This window comes from Salmo salar, chromosome ssa18, assembly GCF_905237065.1.
Source record: "Salmo salar chromosome ssa18, Ssal_v3.1, whole genome shotgun sequence".
Classification (NCBI taxonomy): Eukaryota; Metazoa; Chordata; class Actinopteri; order Salmoniformes; family Salmonidae; genus Salmo; species Salmo salar.
Window position 1 is genome coordinate 15,796,955 of NC_059459.1, and position 15,038 is coordinate 15,811,992.

The 15,038-nt window shown below is 41.9% G+C and overlaps 1 protein-coding gene across 2 annotated transcripts in view; it reads left to right on the forward strand.

Annotated features, from left to right (window-relative positions):
• ttc27 (tetratricopeptide repeat domain 27) overlaps positions 1-15,038 on the forward strand; it is a 135,648-nt gene that overhangs the window by 83,551 nt on the left and 37,059 nt on the right. The gene's annotated exons all lie outside the window — the stretch shown is intronic.

Consider the following 15,038-nt stretch of genomic DNA (forward strand, 5'->3'; position numbering starts at 1 on the left):
TCAGATGTTACTATAGAATACTGAAGTATAATTACAAGCATTTCATAGGTGTCAAAGGCTTTTATTGACAATTACATGAAGTTGATGCAAAGAGTCAATATTTGCAGTGTTGACCCTTCTTTTTCAAGACCTCTGCAATCCGCCCTGGCATGCTGTCAATTAACTTCTGGGCCACATCCTGACTGATGGCAGCCCATTCTTGCATAATCAATTCTTGGAGTTTGTCAGAATTTGTGGGTTTTTGTTTGTCCACCCGTCTCTTGAGGATTGACCACAAGTTCTCAATGGGATTAAGGTCTGGGGAGTTTCCTGGCCATGGTCCCAAAATATCGATGTTTTGTTCCCCGAGCCACTTAGTTATCACTTTTGCCTTATGGCAAGGTGCTCCATCATGCTGGAAAAGGCATTGTTCGTCACCAAACTGTTCCTGGATGGTTGGGAGAAGTTGCTCTCGAAGGATGTGTTGGTACCATTTTTTATTCATGGCTGTGTTCTTAGGCAAAATTGTGAGTGAGCCCACTTGAATGGTCTCAGGATGCTTTACTGTTGGCATGACACATGACTGATGGTAGCGCTCACCTTGTCTTCTCCGGGCAAGCTTTTTTCCGGATGCCCCAAAAAATCGGAAAGGCGACTGATGTTTTTCCTGGAGAGAAGTGGCTTCTTTGCTGCCCTTCTTGACACCAGGCCAACCTCCAAAAGTCTTCGCCTCACTGTGCATGCAGATGCACTCACACCTGCCTGCTGCCATTCCTGAGCAAGCTCTGTACTGGTGGTGCCCCGACCCCGCAGCTGAATCAACTTTAGGAGACGGTCCTGGCGCTTGCTGGACTTTCTTGGGCTCCCTGAAGCCTTCTTCACAACAATTGAACTGCTCTCCTTGAAGTTCTTGATGATCCAATAAATTGTTGATTTAGGTGCAATCTTACTGGCAGCAATATCCTTGCCTGTGAAGCCCTTTTTGTGCAAAGCAATGATGACAGCACGTGTTTCCTTGCAGGTAACCATGGTTGACAGAGGATGAACAATGATTCCAAGCACCACCCTCCTTTTGAAGCTTCCAGTCTGGTATTCAAACTCAATCAGCATGACAGAGTGATCTCCTGCCTTGTCCTCGTCAACACTCACACCTGTGTTAACGAGAGAATCACTGACATGATGTCAGCTGGTCCTTTTGTGGCAGGGCTGAAATGCAGTGGAAATGTTTTGTGGGGATTCAGTTCATTTGCATGGCAAAGAGGGACTTTGCAATTAATTGCAATTCATCTGATCACTCTTCATAATATTCTGGATTATATGCAAATTGCCATCATACAAACTGAGGCAGCCGATTTTGTGAAAATTAATATTTGTGTAATTCTCATCTTTTGGACACGACTGTACATAAATACACAGAGTAAGGCTATATTATTGGTTAGGCCAGTAATGCTGGTCTTCTTGAAGTTAAAGCACTTGCACTTGGCGTTATACCATTTCAAAGGCTTACGGGCAAAATTCGATCAATTCCAAACCTGGATTTACATGATCTGCTACACATGTCTTGCTTTATGTCACATCATTAGCACAACAGTCTGCAAGCAGAAATAAGCTGCATGCCCCCTGAAATCCACCCAGCCATACTCTTTAAATCAGTATTTCCACAGTGAGCTATCTGTGAAAGCAGAGGGGACATGTGAATAACCTAGCGGAGGACAGACATACTCCCCCTGTGCAGGATGTTTGTCATGGGTGTCTCTGGGAAACCAGCCCCCCTCTTCCCCCTCACCGTCAAAGTAGAGGGGGACTGGCAACCTGGGAATCTACAGCCTCTGCTCCATGTGATAACATAGTAAACTGAGCGAGAGCTTACTTCTGTTGTGATGGGCTGTGTAGGAGGATGGGGTGAGGCTTAGACATACTACGGTACCATTCACAAGAACACAAGTCCTTTATGTTTCCACACAGCTTTTCGCAGCTAAAGTGCAGACAATTTCTCTCACACACATACTTATACTTGCCCATGCACAGATCTATGATTTAGGAATCATTTATACTCAGGGTTGCTTCAAACTGTGCTGGGGTGCTGGGATGACATTATTTTGTGTGTGTGTGTGTGTGTGTGTGTGTGTGTGTGTGTACTCGTTGCTCTCTCCAGCCCCAGTAAGCTGTCAGTCGTAGACAGACGAGGTCAAAGTCATAAAGCAGGAGGTTGGGGCCTGGGACATGACGGTCTGACATCGGGTATAGAACAGGACACTCTCTTAAAGAAGCCAGACACTGTACAGCTGCTCCATGGTTTTGTGACATAGAGCAAAGAGAAAAAGTCTGGTTTCAATCTCTCTAGCCTGCCCTCCTCAAATGTTTGCACACGGAGCTCTGCAGTCTGATCCCAAACCTGATTTGACAGACAGCGCCTGGAGGGGGGCCGAAATGGCTGAGGGGGTCCTCCAGGGGGAGCCGTGTGACAGGCAGGGTTGTTTCAAGTCATCTACAGGGGTGGGGGAGGCTCATGGGGGGGTCGGGAGCCACCCGTCTGTCCATCACAGTGCGAGGAAGACATCAAGCACCCACTGATCCCACCGTCTGACACTAACCCCATCACCACCCTGTCCCATTCCCCTGTGAGACAGACATGCTCAATCACCGTTTCCCCCAGAACGCCAAAACCCCAAAGAGAACCGCCTCAGAGCGAGGGTTGACAGGCTGTTCACACGCACCGATGACTGAGAGTTAGAGGAATTGAGAAAAGAAAAAGCTTCCCTCTGCTTTGTTTCAAATTCTTTCTCCCTCACGTCAATGTGTTTTGACTTCTAATCTCCTTGGCTGTTGAAGGAAACAAAGGGGGAAAAACTGGAGGAAATATGTCGTGTTGAGTTGTTTCATGTCATATTTGGGGGGGGCGCTGCTATTTTGATATGAGAGGTTCCTTGTTTACTAATTCCATTACAGACAGATTTGGGGGACATAATTGCTGCTTTTTTACTTGGCTGCTAGATATTGTTCTCGTGAAGGTATAAATACTATCAGAGACTTGTAGACAAAAAGCACAGGGTCTTTACCAGACTACCTTTTATTCTTATTATTCCAATTAACTTCTTTATTGTTATTATTAAGGCAATTGTGGTGTAAATAATAGGATATAAAATATAATCAGTTACTGTCATTTCCTTGGCATGCCATAATTAGGTGTTTTTGTTTTCAGAAAGGTCAATGGGTATAACGCAAACTGGGCTGCTGTTTCTGATTAATGAAATCAATAGCTAAGCCAACACCAGTAGTGAGTAGTTTATGACATACTGTACAGTACATTTGGAAACTATTCAGACCGTTGACTTTTTCCACATTTTGTTATGTTACAGCCTTATGCTAAAATTGATTATATACAACATTTTCCTCATCAATCTACACACAATACCCCATAATGGCAAAGCAAAAACAGGTTTTTATAAATGTTTGCAAATTTATTACAAGTAGAAAACGGATACCTTATTTTATTTTCCTAAGTATTCAGACCCTTAGCTTTGAGACTTGAAATTGAGCTCAGGTGCATCCTGTTTCCATTGATCATCCTTGAGATGTTTCTATGAGTTGATTGGAATCCACCTGTGGCAAATTCAATTGACTGGCCATGATTTGGAAAGGCACACACCTGTCTATAAGTTGACGGTGCATGTCAGAGCAAAAACCAAGCCATGAGTTCCAAGGAAGCTCCGAGACAGGATTGCGTCGAGGCAGAGATCTGGGGAAGGGTACCAAACTATTTCTGCAGCATTGAAGGTCCCCAAGAACACAGTGGCCTCCATCATTTTTAAATGGAAGAAGTGTAGAACCATCGAGACTCTTCCTAGAGCTGGCCGCCCGGCAAAACTGAGCAATCGGGGGAGAAGGGCCTTGGTCAGGAAGGTGACCAAGAACCCGATGGTCACTCTGACAGAGCTCCAGAGTTCCTCTGTGGAGATGGCAGAAACTTCCAGAAGGATAACTATCGCTGCAGCACTCCACTAATCAGGCCTTTATGGTAGAGTGGCCAAACGGAAGCTAATCCTTAGTAAAAGGCACATGACAGCCCACTTGGAGTTTACCAAAAGGCACCTGAAGGACTCTGATCATGATAAACAAGATTCTCCTGTCTGATGAAACTAAGATTGAACTCTTTGGCCTCAACGCCAAGTGTCACGTCTGGAGGAAACCTGGCACCATCCCTACGGTGAAGCATGGTGGTGGCAGCATCATGCTGTAGGGATGTTTTTCAGCGGCAGGGACTGGGAGACTAGTCAGGATCGAGGGAAAGATAAACGGCGCAAAGTACAGAGAGATCCTTGATGAAACCTGATCCAGAGCGCTCAGGACCTCAGACTGGGGTGAAGGTTCACCTTCCAACAGGACCTCGACCCTAAGCACACAGCCAAGACAATGCAGGAGTGGCTTCGGGACAAGTCCCTGAATGTCCTTGAGTGGCCCAGCCAGAGCCCGGACTTGAACACGGTCGAACATCTCTGGCGACACCTGAAATAGCTGTGCAGCGACACTGCCCATCCAACCTGACAGACCTTGAGGAAATACAGGTGTGCCAAGCTTGTAGTGTCATACCCAAGAAGACTCGAGGCTGTAATCGCTGCCAAAGGTGCTTCAAGGTACTGAGTAAAGGGTCTGAATACTTATGTAAATGTAATATTTCCGTTTTTATTTTTTATACATTTGAAAACAATTCTAAAACCCAGTTTTTCTTTGTCGTTAGGGGGTATTGTGTGTAGATTGATGAGGAAAAATGCAATTCATTCAATTTTAGAATAAGGCTGTAACGTGACAATGTGTGAAAAGTCAAGAGATCTGAATACTTTCCGAATGCACTGTATGTAGCTGGAGAACAATTCTAGCAATTGACCCTTCGCTAAGCCCTGCCACCCTTGATTACTGTTGCAACCTCGGACAACATTTTCCCGGGAAGCCCAATTCCCCATTCAACCACTTGCAAAATCCCTAACAGTGATCTCAAACTGTGTTTCTAATACACAATGAAAATAAATTAATCAGGAAAGTCTTGGGAATGTTGTGGTGGACTGTCATTACAATTGGTTCATCAAATTGTTTGTACTGAATTCAGAGACGCTGAATGGCTCTGGATTCACTGTCAGTATGGATTCAAAGTTATAATAAGCACTTTTAGAGCTACCTAGTGCTCTCAAATCATATCCTGATGTTGACGGCAGATGGGAGTTGTATTCATAAAATTGCTAACTTAGCTAGCTAACATTTTGAGAGAAGTTCTATGAAGTAGCTATTTTTTATTTTGTTGTTTTACCTTTATTTAACCAGGAAAAGCCCATTGAGACCCAGTCTCTCTTTCAAGGGGAGACCTGGCCAAGAAGGCAGCAACAATCAATACATTACAGAATTAAAACATACAACAATACAACAACATTATCCAGCCTAAAAAAAGCATTTACACTCCTCCGTAACAGTCTCCATCAATATTTTAAATGAATTCAGTGGCGCTAACATATCTAGATGAAGCATTATTATTATACCTTTATTTCAACAAGGAACACAGACTGAGACCATGGTCTCTTTTACAGCTGGGCCCTGCGTATACATGTTTACACATACAGTTTAGGTACAATGATTAAAAAACTAAACAAGACAAACAAAATGATCACAGATAACACAAAAAAATACAGCAACAGATTTCATTTACACATAGGTTATTCTACTAACAGCACAATAACTTGCATTACCCAAAACAGTTACAAACAATACAAAAATAAAAATGCTCCAGTAAATATTTAAAATGAGCAAGGGGGACAAGAGTCTCAAGTTTAAGTTTAGTCTGCAGGCTATTCCATAGACAAGGAGCGTAACAGGAAAAGGCAGCCATACCCAACTCTGTGGAAATCGCATGGGCCTCAAGTGTAATCCATGCTTGAGACCTGGTTTTAGGAATTCTAATTCTAATATTGATGAGTGATGATAAATAAGAAGGTAGTTTATTCAGAAGTGCTTTATAGACAAACACGAGCATGTTGTTCTCGTCTCACGGACAGCGAAGTCCAACCCACATTTTGATAAGAACACAGTAGTGAGTTATGTAGCTAGCACCCTTAATAAACCTAAGTGTGCAATGATAAGTAGCATCCAGTGATTTTAAGTGTTGATGCCGTAGCATGCATGTAAATAATATCCCCATAGTCTATAACAGACATAAAAGTAGCTTGCACAATTTGTAGAGGACAAGCATGTCCTGTTTCTATAGAGGAAGCCTAGCTTGATTTTTAGCCGTTTACTAAGTTCGTCAATATGCATTTTAAAAGACAGTTTATCATCCAACCATATCCCTGATATCCCTGATCATCCAACCAGAGACCTGATTCATTCGAGAACCAACTAAGCTCGTAAGTGCAAGTGTATTTGGACCAAGTATAGAACCTTGTGGGACCCCTTTAACCAACTCCAATGGCTCTGACTGGATGCCTGACTTCTATCCGTTAGATAGTCATGAAACCAACGACAGGCATCCAATCCCAGTCCTATTGACGACAGCTTACCCAAAAGTATTGCATGGTCTACAGTGTCAAAAGCTTTAGATAAATCTGTGGACAAGGCGGCACAGTACTTTCTATTATCTAGGGCATTAGTAATATCATTTACAACACGTACAGTGGCCGTAATAGTACTGTGTTTAGGTCTAAAGCCAGATTGATTACTAGAAAGTGTATTGTTAACAGTTAAAAAAGATTGTAGTTGCCTATTCACCAGTGACTCTAGAATTTTAGCCAAACAGGAGAGCTTAGAGATGGGCCGATAATTATCCAATTCATCACCTCCCTTGAGGAGTGGTAAAACAAAAGCTGTTTTCCAAGATTTAGGAATCTTTCCCATGACAAATGTTTGATTTAAAAATATGCGTCACTACACCAGCAATAATAGGTGCCGCACACTTGAGTAAATATGGATCCAGATTGTCAGCGCCTAATGATTTCTTAGAATCTATAGCAGATAGTGCAGATAAGACCTCATCTTCTGTGACTTTTTGAAAATTAAAAACCGGCTTACTGTTTTCCACATCAGCTGAAGGCCGAGGGACTGAAACAATAGACTGGTCAGGATCATGTTGGCCATTTTTTCTTTCAAAAAGAAAACCAGCAGAAATAAAATGCTTATTAAATACATCACACATTAAAGTTCGGTCACTGATGACCTCGGATTCCGATGTAATTTGCTTCGGTGGGAAGCATGGATTGTAAGATTATTCCATGCGTCTGGTGCACAAGAAGAGAATGCAGTCTTGCCTAATACTGTGAATGTCCTGGGGGACTTTAAGTGGCAACCACCTAGCAGACCGGGTATGGTAAATGCTGGTGGTGGAGACCAGACTACAGCTTGCTAGCGTTAGCAACATTTGGTGGTCAATGAGCTAACCTAGCAAACAATGTAACAAAAGTATAGGCTCTGAATTTCAGAAATCACAGTAGCAAGTACTCCTGGTACGCTGTTCAATTTAGCAATTCATATAATTTATTGCCATAGCCATCACTGGGTTTCATGTGATTTAAACTTGAGCTTGTCTGAGGTGTCAGACTCAACAACAGTTGCTATCCGCTGTGATTGGTTGCTCTAAATTCTGGGGCAGGGCTTAGCGAAGGGTCAATTGTCCTTAGTTAAACAGCTTACATTTTTGGAACTTAGCAGAAAATGTATGACACATACAGTTGAAGTCGGAAGTTTACATACACCTTAGCCAAATACATTTAAACTCAGTTTTTCACAATTCCTTACATTTAATCCAAGTAAAAATTCCCTGTTTTAGGTCAGTTAGGATCACCACTTTATTTTAAGAATGTGAAATGTCAGAATAATAGTAGAGAGAATGATATATTTCAGATGTTATTTCTTTCATCACATTCCCAGTGGGTCTGAAGTTTACATACACACAATTAGTATTTGGTAGCATTGCCTTTAAATTGTTTAACTTGGGTCAAACGTTTCGGGTAGCCTTCCACAAGCTTCCCACAATAAGTTAGGTGAATTTTGGCACATTCTTCCTGACAGAGCTGGTGTAACAGTCAGGTTTGTAGGCCTCCTTGCTCGCACACGCTTTTTCAGTTCTGCCCACAAATTTTATATGGGATTGAGGTCAGGGCGTTGTGATGGCCACTCCAATACCTTGACATTGTTGTCCGTAAGCCATTTTGCCACAATTTTGGAAGAATGCTTGGGGTCATTGTCCATTTGGAAGACCCATTTGCGACCAAGCTTTAACATCTTGACTGATGTCTTGAGATGTTGCTTCAATATATCCACATAATTTCCCTCCCTCATGATGCCATCTATTTTGTGACGTGCACCAGTCCCTCCTGCAGCAAAGCACCCCCCACAACATGATGCTGCCACCCCCGTGCTTCACGGTTGGGATGGTGTTCTTCAGCTTGCAAGCCTCCCCCCTTTTCCTCCAAACATAACGATGGTCATTATGGCCAAACAGTTCTATTTTTGTTTCATCAGACCAGAGGACATTTCTCCAAAAAGTACTATCTTTGTCCCCATGTGCAGTTGCAAACCGTAGTCTGGCTTTTTTATGGCGGTTTTGGAGCAGTGGCTTCTTCCTTGCTGAGCGGCCTTTCAGGTTATGTCGATATAGGACTCGTTTTACTGTGGATATAGATACTTTTGTAGCTGTTTCCTCCAGCATCTTTCCAGCACCTTTGCTGTTGTTCTGGGATTGATTTGCACTTTTCGCACCAAAGTACGTTCATCTCTAGGAGATAGAACGCGTCTCCTTCCTGAGTGGTATGGCGGCTGCGTGGTCCCATGGTGTTTATACTTGCGTACTATTGTTTGTACAGGTGAACGTGGTACCTTCAGGCGTTTGTAAATTGCTCCCAATGATGAACCAAACTTGTGGAGTTCTACAATGATTTTTTCTGAGGTCTTGGCTGATTTCTTTAGATTTTCTCGTGATGTCAAGCAAAGAGGCACTGAGTTTGAAGGTAGGCCTTGAAATACATCCACAGGTACACCTCCACTCCAGTTCACTCAAATGATGTCAATTAGCCTATCAGAAGTAGAGGTCGACTGATTAATCGGAATGGCCGATTAATTAGGGCCGATTTCAAGTTTTCATAACAATCGGTATTTTTGGACACCGATTTGCCGAATGAATTTTTTTTATTTTTTTATATATAAATAATTTATTATTATTTTTTTTTATTTAACTAGGCAAGTCAGTTAAGAACACATTCTTATTTTCAATGACGGCTTAGGAACGGTGGGTTAACTGCCTTGTTCAGGGGCAGAACGACAGATTTTTACCTTGTCAGCTCGGGGATTCGTTTTTGCAACCTTCCGGTTACTAGTCCAACGCTCTAACCACCTGCCTTACATTGCACTCCACGAGGAGCCTGCATGGCAGGCTGACTACCTGTTACGCGAGGGCAGCAAGAAGCCTAGGTAAGTTGCTAGCTAGCATTAAACTTATCTTATAAAAAACAATCAATCTTAACATAATCACTAGTTAACTACACATGGTTGATGATATTACTAGTTTATCTACCGAGTCCTGCGTTGCATATAATCGATGCGGTGCCTGTTAATTTCTCATTGAATCTCAGCCTACTTCGACAAACGGGTGATTTAACAAGCGCATTTGCGAAAAAAGCACTGTCGTTGCACCAATGTACCTAACCATAAACATCAATGCCTTTCTTTAAAATCAATACACAAGTATATATTTTTAAACCTGCATATTTAGTTAATATTGCCTGCTAACATGAATTTCTTTTAACTGGGGAAATTGTGTCACTTCTCTTGCGTTCCGTGCAAGCAGTCAGGGTATATGCAGCAGTTTGGGCCACCTGGCTCATTGCGAACTGTGTGAAGTCCATTTATTCCTAACAAAGGCCGTAATTAATTTGCCAGAATTGTACATAATTATGACATAACATTGAAGGTTGTACAATGTAACAGCAATATTTAGACTTAAGGATGTCATCCGTTAGATAAAATACGGAACGGTTCCGTGTTTTGTTTTCGAAATGATAGTTTCCGGATTCGACCATATTAATGACCAAAGGCTCGTATTTCTGCGTGTTATTACGTTATAATTAAGTCTATGATTTGATAGAGCAGTCTGACTGAGCGATGGCAGGCTCGTAAGCATTCATTCAAACAGCACTTTCGTGCGTTTGCCAGCAGCTTTTGCAATGCTTAAGCATTGTGCTGTTTATGACTTCAAGCCTATCAACTCCCGAGATTAGGCTGGTGTAACCGATGTGAAATGGCTAGCTAGTTAGCGGGTGCGCGCTAATAGCGTTTCAAACGTCACTAGCTCTGAGACTTGGAGTAGTTGTTCCCCTTGCTCTGCATGGGTAACGCTGCTTCGAGGGTGGCTGTTGTCGATGTGTTCTCGGTTCCAGCCCAGGTAGGAGTGAGGAGAGGGACGGAAGCTATACTGTTACACTGGCAATACTAAAGTGCCTATAAGAACATCCAGTAGTCAAATGTATATGACATACAAATCGTATAGAGAGAAATAGTCCTATAATTCCTATAATAACTACAACCTAAAACTTCTTACCTGGGAATATTGAAGACTCATGTTCAAAGGAACCACCAGCTTTCATATGTTCTCATGTTCTGAGCAAGGAACTTGAATGTTAGCTTTTTTACATGGCACATATTGCACTTTTACTTTCTTCTCCAACACTTTGTTTTTGCATTATTTAAACCAAATTGAACATGTTTCATTATTTATTTGAGGCTAAATTTATTTTATTGATGTATTATATTAAGTTAAAATAAGTGTTCATTCAGTATTGTTGTAATTGCCATTATTACAAATAAATAATCCAAAATCGGCCGATTTAATCAGCGCTGGCTTTTTTCGGGTCCTCCAATAATCGGTATCGGCGTCGGAAAAAATCATAATCGGCCGACCTCTAATCAGAAGCCATGACATTTTTCTGGAATTTTCCAAGCTGTTTAAAGTCACAGTCAACTTAGTGTATGTGAACTTCTGACTCACTGGAATTGTGATACAGTGAATTATAAGTCAAATACCGTAATTTCCGGACTATTAAGCGCACCTGAATATTAGCCGCACCCACTGAATTTAAAAAAAAATATTATTTTGAACATAAATAAGCCGCACATGTCTATAAGCCGCAGGTGCCTACCGGTACATTGAAACAAATGAACTTTACACAGGCTTTAACGAAACACGGCTTGTAACAAAAATAAATAGGCTTTAACCTCTATGGGCTAGGTGGGACGCAAAAACTTCAATTTTTCAAACATATGACTTTATGACTTTAACATATGACTTTTATGATTTTACACCATTTTAAAGACAAGACTCTCGTTAATCTAACCACACTGTCCGATTTCAAAAAGGCTTTACAACGAAAGCAAAACATTAGATTATGTCAGCAGAGTACCCAGCCAGAAATAATCAGACACCCATTTTTCAAGCTAGCATATAATGTCACATAAACCCAAACCACAGCTAAATGTAGCACTAACCTTTGATGATCTTCATCAGATGACAACCCTAGGACATTACGTTATACAATACATGCATGTTTTGTTCAATGAAGTTCATATTTATATCAAAAACCAGCTTTTTACATTAGCATGTGACTAGCATTCCCACCGAACACTGCCGGTAAATTTACTAAATTACTCACGATAAACGTTCACAAAAAGCATAACAATTATTTTAAGAATTATAGATACAGAACTCCTCTATGCACTCGATATGTCCGATTTTAAAATAGCTTTTCGGTGAAAGCACATTTTGCAATATTCTCAGTAGATAGCCCGGCATCACAGGGCTAGCTATTTAGACACCCAGCAAGTTTAGCCCTCACCAAAGTCAGATTTACTATAAGAAAAATGTTATTACCTTTGCTGTCTTCGTCAGAATGCACTCCCAGGACTTCTACTTAAATAACAAATGTTGGTTTGGTTCAAAATAATCCATAGTTATATCCAAATAGCGGCTGTTTTGTTTGTGCGTTCAAGACACTATCCGAAAGGGTAAATAAGGGTGACGAGCATGGCGCAATTCGTGACAAAGAATTTCTAAATATTCCATTACCGTACTTCGAAGCATGTCAACCACTTTTTAAATCAATTTTTATGGCATTTTTCTCATAAAAAAGCGATAATATTCCAACCGGGAATCTGCGTTTAGGTAAACAGACGAAAGAAAATAAAGCATGGGGTCGACTCGGGCACGCGCCTAAGCCCATAGTACTCTAATCGGCCACTTGCCAAACGCGATAAAGTGTTTCAGCCAGAGGCTGCCTCGATATCGTTCAGCTTTTTCCGGGCTCTGAGAGCCTATGGGAGCCGTAGGAAGTGTCACGTTATAGCAAAGATCCTCAGTCTTCAATAAAAAGAGCCAAGATGAAACACAACTTGTCAGACAGGCCACTTCCTGCATGGAATCTTCTCAGGTTTTGGCCTGCCATATGAGTTCTGTTATACTCACAGACACCATTCAAACAGTTTTAGAAACTTTAGGGTTTTTTCTATCCAAAGCCAATAATTATATGCATATTCTAGTTACTGGGCAGGAGTAGTAACCAGATTAAATCGGGTACGTTTTTTATCCGGCCGTGTCAATACTGCCCCCTAGCCCTAACAGGTTAACGAAACACGGCTTGTAACAAAAAAGAAAAAATGAGCAGTAAGCTTTAGTTGTCTTTTTGCACTGAGTCAATTCCTCACTCTGCTTTTTCCAACGTCTTATCGACTCATTAAAACCAAGCTCCCGTGCAGCAGCTCTAACCCAGACAGGAAGACCACGTCAGTGACTCAACCCACTCAAGTGACGCACCCCTCCCATGGACGGCATGGAAGAACACCAGTAGGCCAGTGACTCAGCCCCTGTAAAAGGGTTAGAGGCAGAGAATCCCAGTGGAAAGAGGGGAACCGGCAAGGCAGAGACAGCAAGGGCGGTTCGTTGCTCCAGCCTTTCCGTTCACCTTCACACTCCTGGGCCAGACTATACTTAATCATAGGACCTACTGAAGAGATAAGTCTTCAGTAAAGACTTAAAGGTTGAGACTGAGTCTGCGTCTCTCACATTGGTAGGCAGACCATTCCATAAAAATGGAGCTCTATAGGAGAAAGCCCTACCTCCAGCCGTTTGCTTAGAAATTCTAGGGACAATTAGGAGGCCTGCGTCTTGTGACCGTAGCGTACGTATAGGTATGTACGGCAGGACCAAATCGGAAAGATAGGTAGGAGCAAGCCCATGTAATGCTTTGTAGGTTAGCAGTAAAACCTTGAAATCAGCTCTTGCCTTAACAGGAAGCCAGTGTAGGGAGGCTAGCACTGGAGTAATATGATCAAATTTTTGGGTTCTAGTCAGGATTCTAGCAGCCGTATTTAGCACTAACTGAAGTTTATTTAGTGCTTTATCCGGGTAGCCGGAAAGTAGAGCATTGCAGTAGTCCAGCCTAGAAGTAACAAAAGCATGGATACATTTTTCTGCGTCATTTTTGGACAGAACATTTCTGATTTTTGCAATGTTACGTAGATGGAAAAAAGCTGTCCTTGAAACAGTCTTGATATGTTCTTCAAAAGAGAGATCAGGGTCCAGAGTAACGCCGAGGTCCTTCACAGTTTTATTTGAGACGACTGTACAACCATCCAGATTGTCAGATTCAACAGAAGATCTCTTTGTTTCTTGGGACCTAGAACAAGCATCTCTGTTTTGTCCGAGTTTAAAAGTAGAAAGTTTGCAGCCATCCACTTCTTTATGTCTGAAACACAGGCTTCTAGCGAGGGCAATTTTGGGGCTTCACCATGTTTCATTGAAATGTACAGCTGTGTGTCGTCCGCATAGCAGTGAAATTTAACATTATGTTTTCGAATGACATCCCCAAGAGGTAAAATATATAGTGAAAACAATAGTGGTCCTAAAACTGGAACCTTGAGGAACACCTAAATTTACAATTGATTTGTCAGAGGACAAATAATTCACAGAGACAAACTGATATCTTTCCGACAGATAAGATCTAAACCAGGCCAGAACTTGTCCATGTAGACCAATTTGGGTTTCCAATCTCTCCAAAAGAATGTGGTGATCGATGGTATCAAAAGCGGCACTAAGATCTAGGAGCACGAGGACAGATGCAGAGCCTCGGTCTGACGTCATTAAAAGGTCATTTACCACCTTGACAAGTGCAGTCTCAGTGCTATGATGGGGTCTAAAACCAGACTGAAGCGTTTCGTATACATTGTTTGTCTTCAGGAAGGCAGTGAGTTGCTGTGCAACAGCTTTTTTCAAAATTTTTGAGAGGAATGGAAGATTCGATATAGGCCGATAGTTTTTATAATTTCTGGATCAAGATTCGGCTTTTTCAAGAGAGGCTTTATTACTGCCACTTTTAGTGAGCTTGGTACACATCCGGTGGATAGAGAGCCGTTTATTATGTTCAACATAGGAGGGCCAAGCACAGGAAGCAGCTCTTTCAGTAGTTTAGTTGGAATAGGGTCCAGTATGCAGCTTGAGGGTTTGGAGGCCATGATTATTTTCATCATTGCGTCAAGAGATATAGTACTAAAACACTTTAGTATCTCCCTTGATCCTAGGTCCTGGCAGAGTTGTGCAGACTCAGGACAATGGAGCTTTGGAGGAATACCCAGATTTAAAGAGGAGTCTGTAATTTGCTTTCTAATGATCATGATCTTTTCCTCAAAGAAGTTCATAAATTTATTACTGCTGAAGTGAAAGCCATCCTCCATTTGCGAAGGCTGCTTTTTAGTTAGCTTTGCGACAGTATCAAAAAGAAATTTCGGATTGTTCTTATTTTCCTCAATTAAGTTGGAAAAATAGGATGATCGAGCAGCAGTAAGGGCTCTTCGATACTGCACGGTACTGTCTTTCCAAGCTAGTCGGAAGACTTCCAGTTTGGTGTGGCGCCATTTCCGTTCCAATTTTCTGGAAGCTTGCTTCAGAGCTCGTGTATTTTCTGTATACCAGGGAGCTAGTTTCTTATGACAGATGTTTTTAGTTTTTAGGGGTGCAACTGCATCTAGGGTATTGCGCAAGG